This window comes from Amblyomma americanum, chromosome 5, assembly GCF_052857255.1.
Source record: "Amblyomma americanum isolate KBUSLIRL-KWMA chromosome 5, ASM5285725v1, whole genome shotgun sequence".
Lineage (NCBI taxonomy): Eukaryota > Metazoa > Arthropoda > Arachnida > Ixodida > Ixodidae > Amblyomma > Amblyomma americanum.
The window spans coordinates 72,898,929-72,922,232 of NC_135501.1; the positions used below are offsets into that span (position 1 = coordinate 72,898,929).

Here is a 23,304-nt window from a genome sequence, read left to right on the forward strand (position 1 = left end):
CCAACTCATTTCGATACCTTAAAACACATTTTTTGATGCAGTATATAAAAATTTTTTTGCTAACTTACTGAACTCTTCAGCAACAATGAACGGGTGAGGAACTAATCAACTGCGAATCTACTTTCAGGGGCACTTCAGGAAAAGTGAAGATAAGTGAAAAGGAGAACACACACCCGGAAATCTATAACAGTACTCCTATCATCACAAAATTTCACTGGAATGAGATTCACGTGAGCCACAAACTTCACAACCCAAGAATTCAACTTAAGGATCATGAGCTCGATTGATAGCAGCAACAATCATGTACTAAATACTACTCCTCTTACCGCAATAAAGCCCCGCTGGCCTTTATTCTTGGCCGAGAATTAGCTGGTGATGTTAGATATATGTATAAGTGTACTTATAACTACATATACTTTTTTCCAAGTTATTTTGCTTATTATTAATACCTTATTTTTTTGCAGTACAATTAGCTCAACATGTTATACGCAACTGTACAAGCAAAACCTTTTTTTCTTATTTTTATGCTCAATATAATTAGTGTCTATACTGAGAACCAGCCCACCTGCGTCATCGCCCTTGGAAAAGGTTCATCTTAACTTAGAAACTTAAGGTTCGCTTTGCCTTCATGCAAGTGGTATACTCTCTCGCGTAATTTTTTTCTTCCATTTTTTACCGCTTGCCTCGAGAGGAATTCAAAATGTTTTGAGCCACCGTATTCCTTCTTCGAATATCCCCTAACACCAATCACTCGCAACGTATAGCTTCTCATGGCATTCGTTCTGCCTTATTTATTTGTTTTCAATTTTTCCCACCTCTGGTTTTATCCACCAGTTCTGTGCTTTTCTGCATTTCGCTTTAGGCGTTTGCAGTTAGGAGCTTGGCGGTTTGAAATTGTTCAATAGAGTTACAACATTATGTGTGTATGCTGTCTCTAGTTTTTCATCTCTACCTCGGCTCAGGACGCGCATAGAGTGATTAAGCAAGAGTGACGGGTGAAGAGAAGAGCGGAGAAGACTGACAGGGAGTCCGAAGCAGCAGTGAAAGGGGGCCGTTGCGGCCCTGGCAGTCGTTCCAAAAACCACTCAGTGAGCAGAGACGGATAGATTCCCCCTAGACTTAGCCCGGCTGTCCTACACTCATAACATGCTTCTGTTAGGACCGATAATCGCGACTGGCCTAGAGGGCCCAAGTGGACTGCAGGGGTGATCATGGAAATCTGCTGCCGGATAATTTTCGAAAATTCTGCACAGTCGAATATTTCGCGGATTCCTTCTAACGCATAGCCAACCTCTCGTCCTTTCCCACGTTCTCATTACTTCTCTCAAGGCGTGGCTCAGATCCCTACGCATAGTAGCTCGGTCACACCATGTGGATTTTTTTTTTACAGCCACTCCTCTACACGCATACTTGTGTAGTGTTAGCTTGTGCGATATTTACGCCTCTTTTCATTGTACCTGACGTGCCACCGAAGCGGAAGGCTAAGCAATTCTCACCACTATTTCCCCAGTGAGAACCTTAGATACGAAGCTGAACATTGTCCCCATATCATCGACACGAGGTTGATGAGGCCATGTATTCTGCAAACCGGGAACAAATTTCCCCCAGTTATATCCTTGTAAACCAAACTACGTGTGATGCGGCGTGTAGGTATTGTTTTCCCCAAAGATGAAACTGTGACACAAAAGCATACTTGTTTGAACGGTTTATGAGGCCTGTATTAGATACATTCCACTGGTAAGCGTGTCAATCAGCAGCTGTGGAAGGTTCATTCGTGATAGCGAAAAGCTCTCCTCACTGGGCGACCTGAAAAAAAAAACGCAGCAAAAGAAGAGTTGACTTCACTGGGAGCTTCAATGACACGACGGCAAAATCGCCTGGAGTCTTTGGCTAGAGTACTAGTAGCAGAGGTACCATTCTCAGATGAAAAGGATACAGGAAAAGTAAGCTCCATTAAAAAGACATGACGGCGTTTAGCATGGCGGACTATGTAAGTATGAAAAAAGCTCAACTATTGGTAGACTAAAGTTGCTCTGAAAAAAAACTACTGCCATGACTGCTGCCCCCTTCTTCATTGATTATTTTGAAATACTATTTCCTTTGAAATATGAGACAAGGTTTCACACTTGAGTATTGCGCTTTGCTGAACACATTTCAGTTTACAACACTTATGATTTTTTTATTTTTTATTTATTTAATTATTTATTTACTTATCATACCCTCAGGGTACAGAGTATATTTCAGATGGGGCAAAACGAGCAGTCGCCTTTTCTTCATCAAAAGTCCTGCAGACACAACCACGTCAATAGCACACGGACCCCAATTTCCCAGATTTTGGAAGCTACGGAGTGAAAACATGCAAGAACCCATTTCAGGGTGCTTAATTTTGGCTATTGCTACGCAGGAATGGGTTACATAAGAAGAGTGCAGCGTCAGTAGCTATACAGCTGGGTGAAACTACTTTATTTGTCTAGGGCGAGCAAGCCTGTATCGGCATATCACACCTTTAGTCCCGAGAAACCTCTAGTGTGGTTAAACTGTGCGGCCTCTCCAAGTCACGACCTTCATAGAGCACAAATCGAGACTATGTTTCGGCGATTCTAGGGCATCCGTCGTCGATGACTCTATTAGTCACTACTACGCATTGTCGGGATAACGATGTGCCAGCAGTTAAAAAAAACTAAAACGTTCAGACGAATAAATTTTGCATCACAAGTGCAACTGCTTATTTTTAAAAAGGGCTACATTTGACCGCTGATGTGCATACCATAGTGCTATTAGCAGCTCCGCAAACGGCGGCATGCGGCGTCGGGGGGAGCTATGCAGACGACTGCTAAAGTGTCATTGTCCTTCTCTGGGTGCAACGTATGAAGAAAAAAATGAATTGATGCTCACCGTTCTTGGTATATGGCGTTTAACGTTCTAAAGGAAATCAGGCTATGAGGGAGGTTGATGATTTGAGGGCGCTTGAAAGTTAATGTGCGTTTAATATACAAAACTGCCAATATTATCGCACCCACACGACACTCCATGGGCGCGAGACGAGGAGTCCCTAAATTTTGATAACAGACCTGTGATCAATACACTAAGCCGTAATTTGTAATCTCCGACATCCTCCAATCAAGCATCCCCCAGAGGGACATACCGGTATGCAGAGATGACCGACTTTTGAAGGGCTTGGTTTGGCATTTGTGGCAATCAAGCTGTATTCTAGTACAAAAATATTGTTTGCTCAAACCTAAGTATCCTGAATCCAAGACAAAGCTAGGAGGTAAATATATTTTTGAAAACTGTGGGAACTAGATATCGTGTCGCTTATTGCTAAACAATTATTTTACCCCGTCGTTAATGCAGACAGTACAGGGCGCACGTTCCTATACGAGATGATCGTTTTTTGCTATTTCCGTGTATGTTCCATCATTTGGAAGCTTTATCTGACCCTCTCCATGTGAAAGAACATACTGAAGAAGGGGAGATTGTGAACTCACAGGCAGCTTTAAACGTGCAATGTCTTCGGAAGCCACAACACTTGCGCCGGTAGGTACAGTAGGCTCCAATGCCACATCTCTTTACCTGAAAGAATTAGGAGATTGGAAAAATTACAAACAGCCATTTTTTGGCACTTGGAGGAGGAGGAGGAGGAGGAGGAGGAGGAGGAGGAGGAGGAGGAGGAGGAGGAGGAGGAGGAGGAAAACATTTATTAGGAGCATAAATACCAGAGAGGTTCAGTAGGGGTGGGGAAAGTATTCTGAGAAGAGCACATGATCGTCGTAGGAGAAACAATTAACTCTCCGATTTCTCTCACTTTCAGGTTTTTTTAGAGAGCAATGGGAAAGTCTCAAAACCTTGCACCATCAAATTGACTTGCTAAGAACGAAAGGAAAAAAAAAAGCGCCAAGTGCAACCAAGATGGAAGCAATAGACATTGGACTAGGATTAGCACAGGACAGCGTCGATGTTAGCAACGCATAGAAACTTTTATTCAGTGTTGTTTTGTGCTGTAATTAAAAATTGGCTTTTTCTTCGAGAAGTTTGCAAATTGCCATCTTTTCCATTTCGTTGTAAGCTTTGTTTAATAAGAATTGCTGTTCGTGGAATATAACGAAGTGTGCAAGGCAGAAATTTGGCAAATGTTAGTCATTGCGCGTCTCGGCGTTCTTTTCCGCATACAGCCATGTATTAGAAGCAAAGGCAATTTGAAAAAAAAAAAGGCGGCCACTATTACCGCCAAATGCTATGTGTTCAATTTAAAAAAAAGTTAAAAAATCATTTTCACGCTTTATTTCAGCAGACAACTCTGCTTAACGAAAAAAATAACATACAGAGAGAGCACTATAAGAGTGCGTGAAAATCCGGCGGCTGCTTTGTGAGCGAAGAATGCGTTGTCCTACATTACGAGACCACATGACATGACCAAGTTCGCAGGAGCTGTTTACAGAGAAAGAGATCGGAATCGAATTTGGAACCCTTCAATCCTTAGTATTTCAAGCAGCTAAGCAGGCACCTTCGTATGGCTTGGTTTAAAAAAGGACGTTAAATTTATGTCGGTGGGTCCTTTACAAAACGCGGTAGCTTAACACCCTATGCTGAGGACTATGTGCGAGGTAATACAGGCAAAATTTAAACTATTAGTGATATGATGTATAGCAATTAATGTTAACGAGATGCACTAATGAAGAAGAAAAAGTTTCTGACTTTTCTCTCTACCCCAGGCAACCCTTAATATTATCGGGATCTTAGGCTTATTATTTTTTGCTCTGGATGAGCTTCTCGTTTAGGTGCCAGGAAAAGTTTAACGACAAACTGATTTTCAGTCGTGAGAGAAATTTGTGTCACGATTTTGAATGTGGGAGGAGCTTAACCGAAGATTTTGCATTTTAGAAAAGGGTCTTTACTTCTTCGCTTCGTTTCCCAGTGATCCCCATTACTGTGCTTCTGGCACCGGTATAGTGTAGCAGTAAATTTCTAACTCGCCAAGTGACGGAGAAGCGCCTCCTCTTTCTCGCTCAAGTCGGCATCAGAGACCTCGCGACTCACAACGAATATTTTTATTGTAAAACTTTTTATTCGCCAGAAAGAGCTTGGTAAGAGGTCGCGCTAAGTGGTCGAGAGCACATAGCCCTCGACAAATTTGTCAGCGCACTCCACCACCTGAACTTGCGTTCTGGGGTCAGAGCTAGCCAGCGCTGCCTCCCACCGCTCGAGAGAACGAGCGGTGACTAGATCACCAGGAGGCGGCTATATTTTGCAATCCCACAGAATGTGATCATATTTGGCTAATTGGCCACAGTGTTAGTCCGGGTATTATAGATCCGTATGAATCTCGTCGGTAGAGGACGAGTACATGTGCTCCCTAGAATAACAATTTTGTCTATATTTCGCAAATGTCACTACGGTTCTTTGTGCCAGTCGCCTTTGATTTGCACAATGTTCCGCCATGCCCGAAGAAAGAGCTCCTGGCGGAAATGCCTTGGCGGTAACCATAAAAACGATTGAGGTGATTCGAAACCGAAGAAATCTAAACACAATATAATGAGTTCCAAGCGTACGATTAGAGTCGTGTAACTGGTTTTGTGAGATTCCGGACAAGAACTTAGTCGTTCAATCAGCCTAATGATTCAAGCAATGCCTCGCATTCATAAAGAAAGAAAAATTCTTCACGAAAAAAAACAAATTCTGGCCTCTTTTAGAAATAATTGGTAAATGTTGGCGAATTTCTTAAGTTCTTAGATGAGGTTGTAATGACAACTGTGTAATGAGACCTGTAAAAAAAAAGCGTGCTCGACACCTTTTCTGTGCAGACGGCATTCACAGCTCTCTATAAAACCTCCCATCAGTCTTAGAGTGCACGCGCATAATATAAATCTTTGCTCTATTACCCTTGTCGCTTGAAGAATATGGCCGAATTCTAAGAAAATACCGTCGTGGCGGATAAGCGGCTAAGTATCCGACAACTGAGATCCGAAACCGATCGCAACCGCGGCAACCCAGTTACAATGGGCAGGAAACGCAAGGTGTTCGAGTGCTGAGCAATATCAGAGCATGTTAAAGAACCACAGGCGGTTTAAATTATCGGGCGCCCTGCACTACGGCGCCCCTGTCGCTTTATGGCATTAAGACCAATCAAGCCAAACCATCCCTGAAGCAATACATGTATTTAACTTAGAGTCAGGGGCTGAAATGAACGGCCGCTCAGCTGCAGGCGGAACCAACGACGGGCTGCATTGGGTGAAGGGGGCTTTCCCACAATGCCGGTTCGGCGCACTTCGGCTTATTAAGCATGCAGTGAGTTAGGTGTACTTCACAGAATAGCACGCATGGTGCCCTCCTCAACTCTACCACACGACACGAAGCCCCACCTGCAGGTCGCTTCGCGCCTGCACCACTTCGCTTCAATGGGTGGCCGCGAAGGATGCACTAGAGCTGCACAGGGCGCATTCGCCCTGAGCCGTGCTCTCACTAAGAATGGATGATTCTCTACATTACCAGAATATTGGCTCATAACGCACCTGAATATTAAAGCGCATGCAAGTGTAAAATTTTGTCAAATTTTAGGGCAATCCCCCAAGTAGAGTAGATTTGTATTAAAAGAGCAATTACTCATTGGCATCCTCCCAAGTGGATGCCCAAATGGATGCATCCTCCCAAATCGACCAACTTTGTTCGCACTTCGAGTTATTCGCTCTCGCCATGCCATAAGCTTGGTGTCCCGATTAGCTCAGTTGGTATAGCGACTGCTTCGGTGATGCGGTGGTCCCGGTTTCGAAGCCCGGACCAGGACGAATTTTTCTTTAACTACGAAGCTTCTGAGAGAGCTGTTATCTTTTCTTTGTAGCCGCATGGCTGCGCTTGAGTGGATGCCAATGAGTAATTACGCCCTTATGGTTTACTCTCCCACTGGTCGGTAATTTTTTTAGGCCAGCTCGATAACTTCCAGAATATATATATATATATATATATATATATATATATATATATATATATATATATATATATATATATATATATATATATATATATATATATATATATATTCGTTGGAATGTCGCATAGGTCGCCAAAGATCGGAGCCACCAACCAACGATTGAGGCGATCGGCACCGCGCATTACTTACTGGTGAGGCCGTGGCAGTGCAAGGCACACGTCACTTGAGAGTGTGCCGGATTTGAACCCAGTAAAAATTTTAGCACTAGGACGCCGTATATAACATTAATCATGGAGATACTACTCATCAACATCAAAGCTAGCACAGCTGTAACCCAAAAAAGGACAGCTATCAACATTCAACAAACAGGTTTGAGGTAGATGAAAGTGGCGCTCATTGCAGATCGCCGCATCTGCTTCGTCTTGGTATCTGTTTTGCAGGTTTCTTTTAAAGAAAGGGTGTATGTAGCCTTGACATGTTACCAGAGATGGAAGCTCTCGTACTTTGAGAAAGGTAGAATCGGGCCGAACAGAAAGGCTTTCCGCACTGGCATTCATTATGTTGTTGTCTCCTTTTCTCTTCAGCATTTGTAGTGGGGTTCACACCTTGTTTTAGACTTCGTCGTTATGTTTAACTGAAATAATGTCTCGTTGCTAATTTTCTCCTGTTTTTTTAAACCCACCATGATTACCATTTTTCTTGTCGCCAAATTTTACACATAATTCTCTCACTCTCCTTAAACTTTTCTTTTCCCCTATCCCTCCAGTGAGAAGTAGCAGGCCAGCGTCACCATTCTGCCAGCCGAGCTATTCACCTTTTATTTCATTAAATTATTCTCTCTCTCTCATGAGCCTAACAGTCTTCGAAATATGAAGAATTGCCCCAACTAGAGATGGCTGTCTTTATTATGGGAAGAAATGGTGAAATATTTTGTTTCACCCAGATCTTTTTGACATTAAAGCTGCGAAACGTCCCGAGGATAAAAATATAGCGAAAAATGCTAAAAAAAACAGCAGACTGAGTGGCGAAAATTCGGAAGTATACAAATAGCCGCGACGCCTGTGGTCACATACTGAGCAATTCTGGACGAAAGCAGTTTTGAGAGGCAAACCGTTCATCAACGCAAGTCTATAAATATACTAAGGTTTCACTACAACAATAAATATATCCCCAGATCACATGAGGGCATTTATGTATTTTCTTTTCTATTCTCATCTTTGCTGTCGTCAAAAGCGTTTCCCATTTGGTTTCTATGAGAGCCTTAGCTGTTCGATTCGGTCGATGGAAACACTTAAAAGAAACATTTTGCTACATATCAAAATATTGGACCATTAACTTCAATATTTAAATATGAGTGTCTTACAATTTTGAAATCTTCAATTTTTTTGCCCGAGAAAGCTGGACATGAATGTCAGGATGGTTGATAAACCGGCTTTATTGGGCGCACAGTTTCAGTGGAACATATATATTAATAGAAAGAAAAAAATATATAATGCTTTTAACGTTGCTGAGTTCTTTGTGAAATTACCTGGAATAAAAATAGCTATATTGATGAAATGAAAAAGAAAAGCCAAGTACCTCACGAATGAAATAGAAGCGCTGAACGGCTTCTATCGGTTACTGTTGTTTATGACATCAGCTGGTACTAGCTCAAGGCATTTCGGCTTTTTAAGGAAATTCTTCTGTCACTCACAGATTAACCGTATTGGCAAAAAAGCAGCGAAAGTAGCACAAAAATTTTCCGTGTATAAGTGAGTCCTGTGTTTTATTACATAAAGCTTCGGAAGATTTTAAGGAGCTGATCTTATTTAAAACCAAGGACTCTTTCGGCTTTCAGAACTCACTGCGCAGTTTCCTTTCACAGAGTAGGTCCAACCATAGCGTCCGGGATACCGGTCGCTGTAATCATAATCATAGGCATTCGCTGCAAACACTGAAAAATGTATGAAAAAATACAGGTCACACATAGCTTGTCTATGCCTCTGAACCGTAGAGTGCGCGTACAGCATCACAACAAAGAGCGGCAAAGTTCGATGCAGCATTAGAGTGAACCGACGCTTTGTTGACCTTACTTTTGCAATGAGTATTTTTCACGCGCCTCACTCGGCCGACTAATTACTTTCATTTTTTAATGTAAGGGTAATTACTTGCGCATTTTCTAGCTTACGCGAACAAATTATTTCCTACAGTTCTGAACTATTCGCGATTATGTAGGTTCATGTTTGCAAAGCTAGAGTCATGCTTAAAGAAAGAGTGTCTTAGAGCAAAAGTAATTCTTTAAACAATTGCCATATGTGCGCCTTCGTAGCTTCGCGTTCCTGTTATCTAAACCACAAGTTTTCAGGCTGAAAAATTAGGCTAATAAAAGGCTTTCTTTATCTTACTTCGCCTATCAGTTTAAGAGCTCTGTTACTACAGGCTTCTCAACATGCTTGGCCACAACGTAGCAGTATACTGTTTATCTATTTACCCGCTTTCTACGTTCGTTGCAACGCCTTACGGGTGATGTTTTGTGGGTGTCTCTGCTCGATCGCGCTTGCTAGCTGTTGTTATGTCATATATAAAAAGTGCGCAGTTTATGTGACTAACTCATTATGGGACGCAAAATAATAGTTTTCATGGAGGTGTCTCTCGGCCCAGTTTCTAGTTCAAGTGATCTGCCCACCCGGAAACGCAGGAATAGAGCACAGGCAAGTGCAGATGGGTAGTCGTTACGAAACACGATCTCTATCCTTAATTCGAACTTCCCGCTTCTTCCCGATGCGTTAATGAGGCTCCCATGTGCAGCGTTGCTACTTTAGTTCTTAGCCTTGCAATACGACGAAAGAATCGTTTCATCCTGCAAAGTATCGGCAAGAGACAACCCTGAAAAAATGCTAGCTAAAACCATACAAATAAAAAACTACTTAATCTCACCAGTAGTAACCTTTTAAATAACATCTAATGATTATTACTTAACCATAACTACTACATAATAATACTTATTACTTGTTAACAATAGTAATATTTATTGCTTAACAACAACCGCACACGTAAGATCGTTCAACATAGCTGCAAAACTGCTAAAGCCATTGCTGCTATAGTGGTTATATTTTTGGACGACTTCGCCCGCTTGGACGTAGCGGGAACATTATTTTTCCTTTGTAATGCAATGCTGGGAAATGTTTGCGAACACGTGCCACATGATGTGGAGATTTCCTGCCAATCCTGCTTTTCCACCGCACACCACCCGCCCCACCCCGGCCCTACCCGACAGGATTGGGAGGCTGCCCTGCTCGGCTGCTCAGCTCCTCAGGACCAACGAGAGCTGGTTAAAAAAGCCCAGGCCGCCGCGGACGCCGCAGGGTTCCCGGAAAAGGGACCCCTCCTAGTGGTTCTGAGAGCCGTGCCCTTCAGGCTAAATGCAATCAGCACTGTTTCGTAAACAGTAAAAATAAATGTTTTGCACCGCAACTACCACCAAGCAATCCTTCTGTATACATACCCAAAGCTGATACAACGGAAGGCTAGAAATGCTGTAGAATTTCATGCACCTCTACAAGACGAGCGGAGCAAAAAAGCAAAAAATGCCACTTTCGCAATGACAGTGGTACTGCAGAGTCCACAGGATCTGTTTCCTTAATACCCTTATGAATCAAAATGGCAGGTGCCGCTTCTAAATTGTTGAAGTAGGCTGCGATACAATGCGCTACGAAAGAAATAAGAGCAAACGAACAGTTTTAATCTTTCTACCAATGATCAGGACTCTATAGAATGTAGTTTGCAGCACTACCTGTCATGGAAAAGTTCTCCCGCAATTGCTTCGCGCATCACACGTCCCCAAGTCGACACGCCTGCGAGCAGCGAATAGAAAAAGTAGCGTTCGTGCAGAGCCCGCGCGCCATACGAAGAACAAGAAGAAAGAAAAGAGCGCAGAAAGAAAAGAGGGGGATAGGGCTCGAACAAACGGGCGAAAAAAGAAAGCGTCCTCTTGACGCAGAGAGGAGATTTAGAGCCTATGCGGCGGTGCGGCTGCAACAGGCGCCGAGGCGGACAATGCTACAGCTGTGTGAAAAGAAGGCGACGCAGCAGAAACGGTGGGGTAGGCGCACATAGAGAGCGCCGTCGCACGCATAGGGCTAGATCAGTTGAAAGAAAAAGAAGCCCGACAATACCATTTGTTGGGCGAGTTGGTTATATAGCAATTAGAATAGCAATGTCCGTGAGGAATCGTTCTCTGATAACTCAAGAGCCAGCGCCCTAATATTAGAAGTTGTATCAGGGTGTCTTAGAACGAGAAGATAAAAAAAAGAAGTTTAGGCAGTAAAACGACACACGTGCAGTGGGCAGTAATTACGTGGAAACAATTAGAAGACTTATGCGAGAATGTGGCGGTATCCATCCGGATTTTGATTCGGGAATAGTCACTCTCCCTGATGCTTTAATATTTATATAAAGCAAAAGTAACGTTATTGAATGTGCGGAAGAATGAGCAAAATGCGATTGGAAGATTGGTGGCTGAAGCGGACGGCACTTACGTAAGGCTAAAATTCGTGATTAAAAATTACATATACACAAAACGGCTAATGTATTGATATTAATGTTTAGTTTGACGGGTTGTCAAGAAATATAAAAAAAAGTGATTGGGGAAGCTCAAAGCACCTGAGCCAGGATAAGCAGGGCGAAATCTCTGTTCATTTCTTCAAGAATTCAGCATGCGCAAAGTGCTTCAGCGAGAGCAAATCATGTAATACATCAAGTGCCACAAGTGCAACAGCGAGCGTTCAGAACGGCGGTCGGTGCAGAGGCGGACGTGACTGCCAAGCGGCAGTTGTGGCGTCGAAGAAGAAGATGGAGGCAGCTGCCACTCGAGATTTTGCACATGCGGCGCCTCACATTAAAGGCGTGATCCAAAAGCGAGTTGACCCCCCGTCTATGCATGGAAGGAGTAGAGCTTTCCGCTTTAAAATCCGAGCTTAGGAGCAACTTCCAAAGCCTGTTTCAGAGGCGGCGGTCCTAACTTATATTGATTCAACCATCGGCGCCATCGAGCATTAAAAAAAACCATGAAACTTACACAACATAGATTGCGAGTCTCGACGTGTTAGGAGAGTCACCCTAACACGTGGATACCGCGGTATGGAGGTGTAAGCCGGCTTCTGTTGTCACGTGCTGAATGAGCGAAAGGCAAGAGGGCGCAAACACCAAACAGAGCGGCTCGTGCTACCGATGCCATGAATTATGTACTTAAAAAGGAAGCAAATTCAAAAAGGCAGAGCTATGATTATCCACAATTCACGGGTTTAATCCCTCTGCAAGTCCCTACGGCGGCCGCCGTTACTGGCGACGAAACCGATGATACCCAGAGGACGCGTCATGCGTTCGCTTCACTGCATACGGGTCATGGAAAGAGCACCGCAGTGAGCTGGAAAAAGAATTGCTCTTATTGAAAGGAAAGGTGCTTGAACTCTGTCACACACTGTGGACTTTACCGAATAAAAGGGACATGAACGAAAGGATGAAAGAAAGCGAAAGAGAGAAGAAAAAAGAGGCGGGGAAGGAGATGCCTTCGAATAAATTTGGATCACCGTTAATTCGTTGAATTACACTGAAATCGCACAGCAGGCCGGCTATGTTTTTCAATTCGCCCTCAAAGAAGCGCGACCGCGTGCCAGGGCCTGTATCCCGCGCGTTTGTGATCTCCGGTGGAACGCCATAGCAGATGCTGCCGCTGCGAAAGTGAGTCAGGAATCTGCAGTATAACTCTGAGACAACAATGCAGAAGAACACAAAATTAAATTTTGCGTCAGCAAAGAAATTCGAATTATCGACTGTTAATTCCAATCAACACCTCTTTTGCTGCGTGCCAAACGTCCATGTTGACGTGTATAATTCCTGACTAGTGCGGAGGCTTACAGCATCAGTCAGCGCCTCCACTATTGCCGCTGTTGTTAAGAAAGATATAGCACACTGCGAAGTACATCTTATCTTACCTCCAAAGGGTGGAAATAAGTCATACGTTATATCACACAGTTGCTATGATCCCGGAGGTACGATCAGACGAGTGTATGCAATGCGGGTTGAGAGGGTGCCTCAGGCCTATAATTTGGGAATTTCCAAATTCTCCTGGGAGGGCACTGGATATTGATTCTAAAGAATCCTGAGAGACTCTGCTGCGTAGGTCGGACCTTGAGTTAAAGCTGCGCCTCGTCCGACTGGCTGAAGAGGCAGCCGGGACCAAGACCTCCTGGCCAGAATCTAAAGCGGCACGTCCTGTCTCCCCGGCCTGTGCCAAGGGGTGTGGCAGAATGCCATTTCTGTCGCAGAATAAATCTATTTTCTCCCCCTCCTTCACCTCTTCCTCCTCTTCCCCCGAATACTTTCCACTCGTCTCTAATGGTGAATGGGGACAGCATATATAGACTTCGTACAGCATCAAGAATTTCATGCAGCAACCTTGCGGGGCAGCGTGAAAAGCAAATTTGATCATCATCATCAGCTTGACTACACCCACTGCAGGGCGAAGGAATCACCCATGTCGCTCCAATTAACCCTGTTTCTTTGCCAGCTGCGCCCACCCTATGCCTGCGAACTTCTTAATCTCATCCGCCCCCCTAACCTTCTGCCGCTCCTTGCAAAGCTTGCCATCTCTTAAGGACCCTTAAGGACCACCGGTTATCTTGCCTTCGAATCACATGTCCTGCCCAAGCCCATTTCTTTCTCTTGATTTTGACTAGGATGTCGTTAACCTGTGTTTGTTTCCTCACACACTCTGTCTGCTTCCGGTCTCCTAACGTTACACCTATAATTTTTCTTTCCATGTCTCGCTGCACTGTCCTTAACTTTAGCTCAGCCCTTTTCGTTAGCCTCGACGTTTCTTCCCCGTAGGTGAGTGCCGGTAAGATAAAGCTATTGTACACTTTTCTCTTGAGAGATATTGGTAAACTGCCATTCATTATCTGAGAGAACTTGCCATATGCGCTCCACACCATTCTTTTCATTCTAGTTCCTCTCATCATCCGGATGAGCTGCCACAATCTGCCCTAAGTATTCCTTTACCACTTCCAGCACCTCCCTTGCAATTGTGAACTGCTGTTCCCTTGCCTGACTATTGAATGTTGCTTTGGGTTTCTGCATGTTAATTTATGGCCCACCCTATATTCTCAAATTCATTTATCACGTTTTGCAGTTAACCTCCTGAATGACTCAGCAAGGCGGTGTCATCAGCGAATTGCACTCTATTTAGGTATTCTTTATTAATTCTTATCACCAACTTTTACCACTTAAGGGCTCAAAACACCTCCTGTAAACAGCATTGGCGAGATCCTGTCTTCTTGCCTGACGCCCATCTTTATTAGAATTTTATTGCTGACTTTATGAAGGACTATGGTAGTTGTGCAGTTTCGATATATATCTTCCTGTATTTTGACATAAGGCACTTCTCCACCCTGATTGCGCAATGCCTGTATGACTGCTGCGGTTTCCACTGAGTAGAATGCTTTCTCGTAATCAATGAAGGCTATATATAATGGTTGGTTATATTCTGCTCATTTCTGTATCACATGACTGATAGTGTGAATAAGATCTATTGTAGAGTATCTTTTATGAAAGCCTGCTCGATCATTTGCTTGATTAAAGTCCAATTTTGCCCCGACTCTATTGGCTATTACCTTAGTAAATACCTTGTTGGCAATGGAGAGGAAGCTGACTGGTCTGTATTTCTTCCAAGTCCTTGGCCTCTCCTTACTAAGAAAATTTATACTGCACGAACTACTTCAGGAGCGCACAAACATTTCTTCATACCTAGAACTCCGTATCCACTTTATTTAATATCGTAGAAGTCAAATTGTTTCAGTAGGGTTGAGTACTTTATAAACTAATCAAATCAAGATAGCAATGCAAGCATAAGCATCACCTATACATCCCCCTCCTTTGAATTGGTTTTTTAATTCTGTAAGAGGTAACCAACTTCTAAGGTTAAAATCTAGATACGCCAGCGTATTTTGGTTTCTGCCTGCCTTGCTGTATTAAATGCACTACTCTACTGCGAACATATAACATTGTAAAAAATTATGCAGCACCACAACTGCTGACGCAGCATGGTGAGCTCTATTTTCCTTACACAAAGAAAGGCATGGTGGTGATGCCCAAATACAAGTAGTGAGTCGTTAGATTGTTTTTTGCATATCTTCCATGAAAAGTACACTAATTGGTTTATGATTACATTTCGCTGCATTTAAAGCAACGCTCAATTTTATAATGACACAGACCATGAAGCTCGCAGCCTTGTTCATTCCAATCTTTTTGTAAAGGAAACAGCGCATTTTAACCCTTTTATCGTATCCTCAATAAGGCCCATGCTTCTTTTGTTAATCATTTTTCTGCTCTGAAAAAGATGGCAAGAGATTCTATGCTTTTGAAGAAAGCTTCTTAGAAGTATTCTTTGAATTCGTAGTACGTAGTTCTAATAATGCACTCGCAAATTCGGCGGCATAAGAAAATTTAACTTAAGAGCCTGAAGAACGAAAATTCGGACTTTTTCTATTGGTTCCAATCGTAGAACTAGTTAAAACAGAAGTTCTTTTTTATTCTGCAGCCCCATGCCATCATCTGTATTTGCTTTTTTTATTCCGGCCACCGTACAACAAAGTTCGCTCGAAGTCATAGCTTGCTTACACTCTCCAAACTATAAACACTGTCGAACATGCAGGTGGCCTTGGCAGAAATGCTGGTTCTTGTTATTAAAGAGAACGACAATTTCTCAACTCTGCCTTGTTTTCGGAATATCTGCAATTACTCCGAGCTGGCATGCAGTAGTTGTGTGCGTATGATTAAATCATGCGTCGACCGTACATGTATTTCATGCATGTGCTAAAGCGTGTAGAAGTTTTCTCCTCTGGAACAGCTAATTTCAAGATCTTTACAGTTAAGACAAGTTTTGATTCTAGAACTTTCCCGCGAGAAAAAGCATTCGGTTCTGCTAATATACGTGGCATTTAGTGGGTTCCCGCTGCTTTGGCTGCGATTAGCTATGTTGTGGCGAACGTATGACAAGTCTTGCATTGTCTCGTCTCTTTCATAAGCCACTAAATAGTGGGATTGTGAAGGTACGGCCCCACTTTCTGCACAAAACCTGCACACGTAACCGACCACTTCTGAAACAACATCGTTTGAGCAGCGAATAAAGCGCTTACAGGTGCGTATCAAGAAGCCAGGAGGCGTGAAAAGGCATATGCGCACGAAATGAACGGCATTTGCGGTGTGTCGGCGCTCTGCTTTGCTACAGAGCCCTATATGTCCACGTGTCCGACGATCCCGTAAGACTATGATAGAACTAGCTGGTTTTGTCCAACACACCCGAGTAACTCATCTTAGTCTCCAACAGTCTCATCTTAGTGCCACACTTAGGCAGCGGTCGCACGTAGAGTTGTTTATTTATGTTGTCTGACCACGCCATCTACTCGCCCTTCGGTTTCTCTAAGCTGGGAGAGCGACTGGTTCAGGAAGACAGTGGCTATGGTTTCTATTTTAGGAGGTTGAGATTCTCAACTAGTAAGTGTTCGTGAAGGCTTTAGAACTTTCTTGTGCAATTCTCATAAGTAGTTACCAGAAAATTGCTATTTCAAATCTACATCTACTTTATTGATTCATCTAAAAAGTGGACAAGCCCCTATATATTGTCTTTTTTCCGCTCTGTAGCGGCCTAAACAGTAGTCACCGGAGTGCAAAATCCACTTTAGTATCTGCAGGAAAGATTCGTCAAGAAGCGCGATAAGGATCGCACCCAAACTAGGGTCCCCTCAAGCTCAGTTTCCTTCAGTTTGCCAAAAAGAATAGCTGGACTGCTTCATATCTCTCTACATGAGAAAAACGCAAATACTTGCCTGCAGAGAGCAAAATGCTGCCTATGAGCACTGTTTTGATAATCATTTTCAGTGCCATGGTCAGATATACAGTGCACTACCTAAGTTCCAACACGAAATAGAGCTGCCAGTGTTGCACTCTGCTTTTAAGCACAAATTTTCCGAGAAAAAAAAACAAGCTAACCACTAAACACAATTGGCGTCGTCATGCCGAAATTATAAGTTTCAAGCATGATTCCAACAATAGCTATACTGCGAAACAATTCGATATTGTTCTTTTGGAGATGGCATGCCACTGACTGCATGACGATTTAACTGCAAACGATCGATTGTGCACGAGGAACGAAAGCGAATAAAATCTACTTCATCAGAGGGAACCACTTATGCGCAGGTATACTTTTATTTATGTTAGTTACTTTTATGCTGTGACTAACAATTGAACCCTGTGATGACATACAATAGTGAAAACGTGTTGGAAAGCGGCTTGCTCATTTTTTCGAGACCCACCGCCTTGCTTCTAAAAAAAATATACATATCACATGTGAACAAAAGGTGGTGAACACAGCTGTTTTAAAGAAAAAATGATGGGTTACAACGAAGTAAAAAGGCATGGTAACTGCCTTACTTGTCGGTCGACAACTCTACCGCGCCGCAGAGGCCGCCATGAAGGTTCGGGTGAAATGAGAAAGGTAGAGGTACCGCAGAGGAGGGCTTTGGAAAATTTTCGCCCACGTAAAGATCTTTAACGTGAACTTATATCGCACACTACTCGGGCGCCTTTTGTGTTTCTCCTGCAGCGCAAAGTAACCGTCGCGGCCGGGTTCTAACCCTTGTACTGCGGCTCACTAACCCAACGCCCTTAGCGGTATCCGACCGCAGCGGGTAGCTATTTGAAGTAATACACGTGCCACATGCGCAGAAGAAATGATCGTGATTTCCTATTGCCTTAAATATTTTAATTCAGTTATGTTATTTCTCACTATTTATCCAGATTTGATATAGTAATGCATTCCTAAAGTTAATGAAAACGCCTGCACAACAGAACACAATTTTAGCGCCTTTGAAGTTATGCTCATGAGCACAATTTCTTGACTTCTGCTTAAATGCCATTTGAAAATTACACTAAAAAACTGCCCCTGCTCTGGTTTATAACTCTATAAAATGCCAACATCCCGCGTGCGAGCAAAGCAGCCAAAAAAATATCAGTCAGTAATGCCGGTAAAAATAGCATCATTCGAAATAAAATATCAAAAGAGGCATGCAACAAGACAAAGGTATAAATAAAATGTTTGGTACTTGATATCAAGTCACTATCGATGTTTCGTGCTAGTCTGCGCTGCAGATTGTGACGACAGTATGCGTTTCTTGGCCGAATGAGTTGTGGTGACCGCAGTTTGCGATTGGAAATAACGCAAAGAGCGCTACACCCACGCGTGTGGTACCGAGTGAATGGCATTTCTGGGAAATCATTATCTTAAAACGTATAACTGATGCCTTGGTTTCATCTACAAACTTTCAAAAATTCCCAGTGGTGGCCTGCTAACATAGCTAAAGTACATCAACCAACACTCCAAACTTTCCAACCTAGTGTCCATTGGGGACATACGTGGGTCAATCACTGCGCACAGATCCCTTAAAACCGTCCTTGGTGTGACTTCTAAACTGATTTCATTCATCTCACTGAAGAAGAGATGCTTGAGTGCCTCAGTGAACAGAAATTCATAAATGTATATCGCATCAAAATAAGGAATTAAGGCAGAGAGATACCCACAAATTATCTAGTCCTAACTTTCAACTCTAGCACACTCCCGAATTCCAAAGAAGCAGGCTACCTGTAAATAAACGTCCGGCATTACATTCCGAATCGAAGAAAGTGATTCAACTTTCGTATGTACGGTCATAGGTCACAAGGCTACTGTGGCCACAAAATTTTCGCAAAATGCGCCTCAAACGAGCACGCTTCGGCAAACTGTGAAGGAGCAGCTGTTCGCAGCGCGAACTCTGATGCTCACTGAAATATCACTCACAAGGAAGCGAGATGACTCTTCCATGCGATGAACGCTTTTAACTTCTACCTAAAAATAAACATCCCTGATGTGGTGCGCAGGTTCTGACCACCACACAGCATTCTTATACATGTCCAGGCCACTTTCTTCGAGCCTCTGTCAGAGGCATCTACGCCCGAAGCAGGGACAGCGAAGGCTGCTAAAAAGCAGTGAGCTCCAGTCCATGGGACCCGCAGTACTTCCCTCCACCGGGGGAGACCTTGAACTCACATCCCCGCGATTTCCGCGCACTGCAGCAGAACTCTTAGTGATGTGTTCGATGTAACTTCCAGACCACCCGCTTTAGATTGGCGAAACAGCTCTCTCAAGCGAAAAAAGACAGAGTTCTGGTAAAGGGCCCCAAGAAGAAATAAAACCATCCCCTCTCGCCTAAAACACACTGAAATAACTTTCTTGGTTATATGAAACTGCAGATGACTGCCGAGAAATTACAGTAACATAACACGTATTCTTTTTTAAATCTTACCTGTATCTATGTCTTCAGGACACCAGTCTTGGGTACTACGTCGTCTTGGAATCAGATGAAAACCGCTTCTTTTGGTAGTGCAGTCATCTTTGTCGTGCCGTCTTGAAAGGCCTCCACGCTCCCCATTCAGCGACCTTTTAGGGCTCTCTTCACCGGGGAAAACAGAAAAAAAATTGCGTGAGGGAAGGTCAGGCGAGTATGGCGGATGGGGAAGTAGAGTAATGCTGTGCTTGGGGAAATTTTGTCACGCTGAGATCAGTGTGCGGCCTTGTGTTATTGCGGAGAAGGCTCAATTGTCCAGATGCCCATAAGTCAGGGCGACGGCGCCGCAGTGCATCACGCGTGTCTTAGAGCCCGCGGTTAAAAAACGCCATATTCATCGTCTGCCCTTGTGGGACCAACTCGTGGTGTGTGACACCTCTGGCATCGAGAAAAAAACTATCAGCATCGTCTTTGTTTTGGTCTTCTGTCGCAGCACATTTCACGACGCCGGAGAGCCGGTAGACCGCCATCCGGTGCTGTGCCTCTTTGTTTGAGGCTCTTTTTGAAAACACCATATTTCGTCTTCAGCAATGATGCTGCCGACGAATGCAGCATCCTTCACTGCCTCGGAGAGCAGATCAGCGCTCACTGATGCCCACGAGTCCTTGTGGTCCTGTATGAGAGAGTGCGGCAGAAGTCTGGCATTCAGCTTTCGTTTCCCCAAGTTTTCACACAAAATTTGTTGGCATGCTGTCTTAATAATGTCGAGAGCATCTGATAGCATGCGGACTGTAATGATGTGGCCTTGCTGTATGATTTCTTTGATCGAGCCACGTTGTGTTCATTCGGTGATGTTGAAGGGCGCCCCTGCCTTGTGTCGTCTTCGACCGTCGTTCTCTCCGAAACGAAACTCTTGTGCTACTCGAAAACTCGCGCCCGCGATAATGTCTCTTTGCCGTAAGCGACATGAAGGAGCTTGAGGTGTCGGCCTGGACGGCAGCAAGAAGTGAGTCGAGACTTAGCAAAACTTGACGAATGACCTTTTCATAATGGCGGGATGGTTTTTTATATGGAACGATCACATCACAATCCAGTGTGTAGATGCACACAGACCAGGTCATATCCAATCGAAGTAGAACAAAACAGAAGCCGAAACCTAGGAAACAACATAATCCCTCCTTTCGGGGAAAAGCAAACTTTGGTAAAAATTTGAGATTGAATGGAAAATTTTGAATACGATATTATACAAATACAACATGAACAAGTATCTGAACACAGAAGCTAGCTTTCTCCTATCTAAGGCTTGAATCCAAAACAAAATTTCACAACCCATCCCTTAAGGACAATGAATGAACACTTCACTCTTCATCAAAAACGAACGTTTCACATTTCATCAAACCAATGAAGATCTAAAACATCCGAAAAGAACAATGAACACTTCATAGAAAACAATGAATATATTCTTCCGAAATATATCTTCTCCCCGTTTTTAAACGAAATAATGAGAGGTCTTAAATTCATGGCAAGCTCAAATCTTCAAAAATGTTCGATAAATGCTGCTAGGGCAGTGCCACTGTAGGTTACTAGTAACGTAAGACACTGGAGCTCGAGTGATATCATTAAGGTTTAGATGAACTTTCTATTCCCTGAGCGTCCCCAGAGAATCTGCTGATGGTCGTCCCCATAAGCAGTGAAATTTTAGTCCGAATAAAATTATATCTTATAAAATGCTCCTTCTTGGTGAATTATGAAATGACCGTAGAACGTCGGCTAGTTATAATTGGCCGGAAGAAACATCCTACATCACTGAAAATTAAAGGTCTACACAACCATAGGACATCGGCTAGATTTATTCAACCTGAATATATGCACATGAACATCGGCCAATTCTTCTAAACCGGAATAAATATACAAACAACAAGTCACCTTCTAAACAAGTCACACAACTCTGATTGCAATGACATATAATCTCTGATATTATACAGTACAATAGGTGAATGTGCCTTCATAACGAAATAGAAATATGCATATTAGCATTAAAAATAGTACTCATTATTGAAAAGTTGAGCATTATCTTTATAATGTTATAATGTCACTTAGAAGAATGTCGTTAATGAGAAATTCAACCTCATAATTTTATACTGAATAATCCTGCAAATAAAATGAAAGAAATATCACAAATATCGAAACACGTCACGTCATATCAGTATGACATTATGCACTGAAATCATTTCTCATACAAAAGCTACAGGGAAGGAGAAACTGCACACGAACGAAATGAGATTGAAATACATGTGAAATACCCGGTTGCATATCATGAGCTATGTTACGCAAAGAATTAAAAAAATGCGATGCCCCTGCTTAAAGAAGGGAGACGAATGCAAGAGAAGTTATCGGGACACATAGTCCTTAAACCAGTATGGCTTTCGAGTGCTCAATGGTTGCTCCGGTGCCAAACTGGATTCTTGAGGAGACGTCCTCAGTCCAGGTTGTTCCTTGGTGGGACAGCTGGGGCTCGCTCACTTTCATCAGGCAGCACTGAACACTGGGCACGCGAGGCAGGAGACACATCGTGCATGCCCACAAATAAATCACTTGGACACTGAGCACTTGTGCCAAAAGGCACATCACAACCGTTCACAGGTTCACTCACATCACTGTGGAGGCGGGACGACCTGGATTGTCCAGCTGGTGGCCTTGAAGAAATGGTAAAGCGAGTTCTAGATTCTGAAGACTGAAGTACCGATGATGCATTAGGAAGCTGCCGAGGCAAGAGTGGGCCCGCCGAGCCTTGATCCTGTGCATAACTTTTTGAATCTTTGAGAAAAGGTAATTGAAATAAATCAAAATGTTCCTCCTCCTATTCCGGATTCAGGGATTCAGTTGTCTAGGTACCTTTGCCAGCTTAGACGCATTCCATAGCTTGCCATCATCTAGGCGGTAAGATGCTGGACTGTGTGGCTGAATGACCTCCCGTGGTGCGTAGAAACGTTTGTCTCCTTTGAACTGAATGAGCTGTTTACGGACTTTTACAAAGTCCCGTGGCAGAATTCTGGATGGACGTGCTCCACGTTTGTTATCTGAGTATTATTTCATCATCATCTGTTTCTTCTCCATCCTTTTTTTTCACATCTTGAATAGCTAGATATAGATTCTGAGCAAAAAATGACGGAAATGAAGGAAATCCCACAATATCTAGCTTTTTACGAAGGCATCTGCATGGAGAGGAACCTCCGGTGCCACCCATGTTGTGGCATGAGGTGTACATCTATATGTGCCCAAATACTGTGCAAATGTGGTTTTCAAAAACCGACGTTCCAGCGATGACAGTTCACCAAATGACTTGAAAGTTTTGTTAAATCTTTCGATTTGCCCTTTGGTCTGTGGGTGACACACGGAAGAAGTATTAACTTGATAGCCCTGTTACTCAGAAATTGCTTAAATTCATTTGTTATGAGTTTAGGGCCTTGATAGAATACTATCTCTTCTGGATAGCGTTTATGCGCAAAACGTCAAAAAACAAATCTAATATTTGTAGCACCCGCCGCGGTGGCTCAGTGGTTAGCGCTCGGCTACTGATCCTGAGTTCCCGGGCTCGAACCCGACCGCAGCGGCTACGTTTCGATAAAGGCGAAACGTTAAGGCGCCCGTGTGCTGTGCGATGTCAGTGCACGTTAAAGATCCCCATGTGGTCGAAATTATTCCGGAGCCCTCCACTATGGCACATCTTTCTTCCATTCTTCTTTCACCCCCTCTTTGATCCTTTCCCTTACGGCGCGGTTCAGGTGTCCAACGATATATGAGACAGATACTGCGCCATTTCCTTTCCCCAAAAACCAAATATTATTATTACAATATTTGTAGTTGTTACACTATCTGTCATCTTCACCTCAGGCAATTTCGAAAAATGGTCAACTAAATTTAATGCATAGCGACAATGTCGAGGCCGCCGCTCAAACAGGCTGACTGTGTCGTTTGCCATCTTTTGCCAAGGCTTGTCTGGAAAAGGAAGAGGCGGCAATG

General features: G+C 43.3%; 1 long non-coding RNA gene across 2 annotated transcripts; it reads right to left on the reverse strand.

Moving 5' to 3' along the window:
• Nucleotides 1-1,690: 1,690 nt before the first annotated feature.
• Nucleotides 1,691-22,971, reverse strand: LOC144134800 (uncharacterized). 2 transcript variants are annotated; one of them, XR_013315257.1, is made up of 5 exons: nucleotides 22,962-22,971; nucleotides 16,789-16,886; nucleotides 8,770-8,858; nucleotides 3,489-3,573; nucleotides 1,691-1,806 (listed from the first exon to the last, which is right to left on the reverse strand). It is a non-coding gene; the product is annotated as an uncharacterized LOC144134800 (long non-coding RNA). The 2 variants fall into 2 exon arrangements; XR_013315258.1 differs by lacking the exons at nucleotides 16,789-16,886; nucleotides 22,962-22,971 and adding an exon at nucleotides 10,698-10,719.
• Nucleotides 22,972-23,304: the final 333 nt, after the last annotated feature.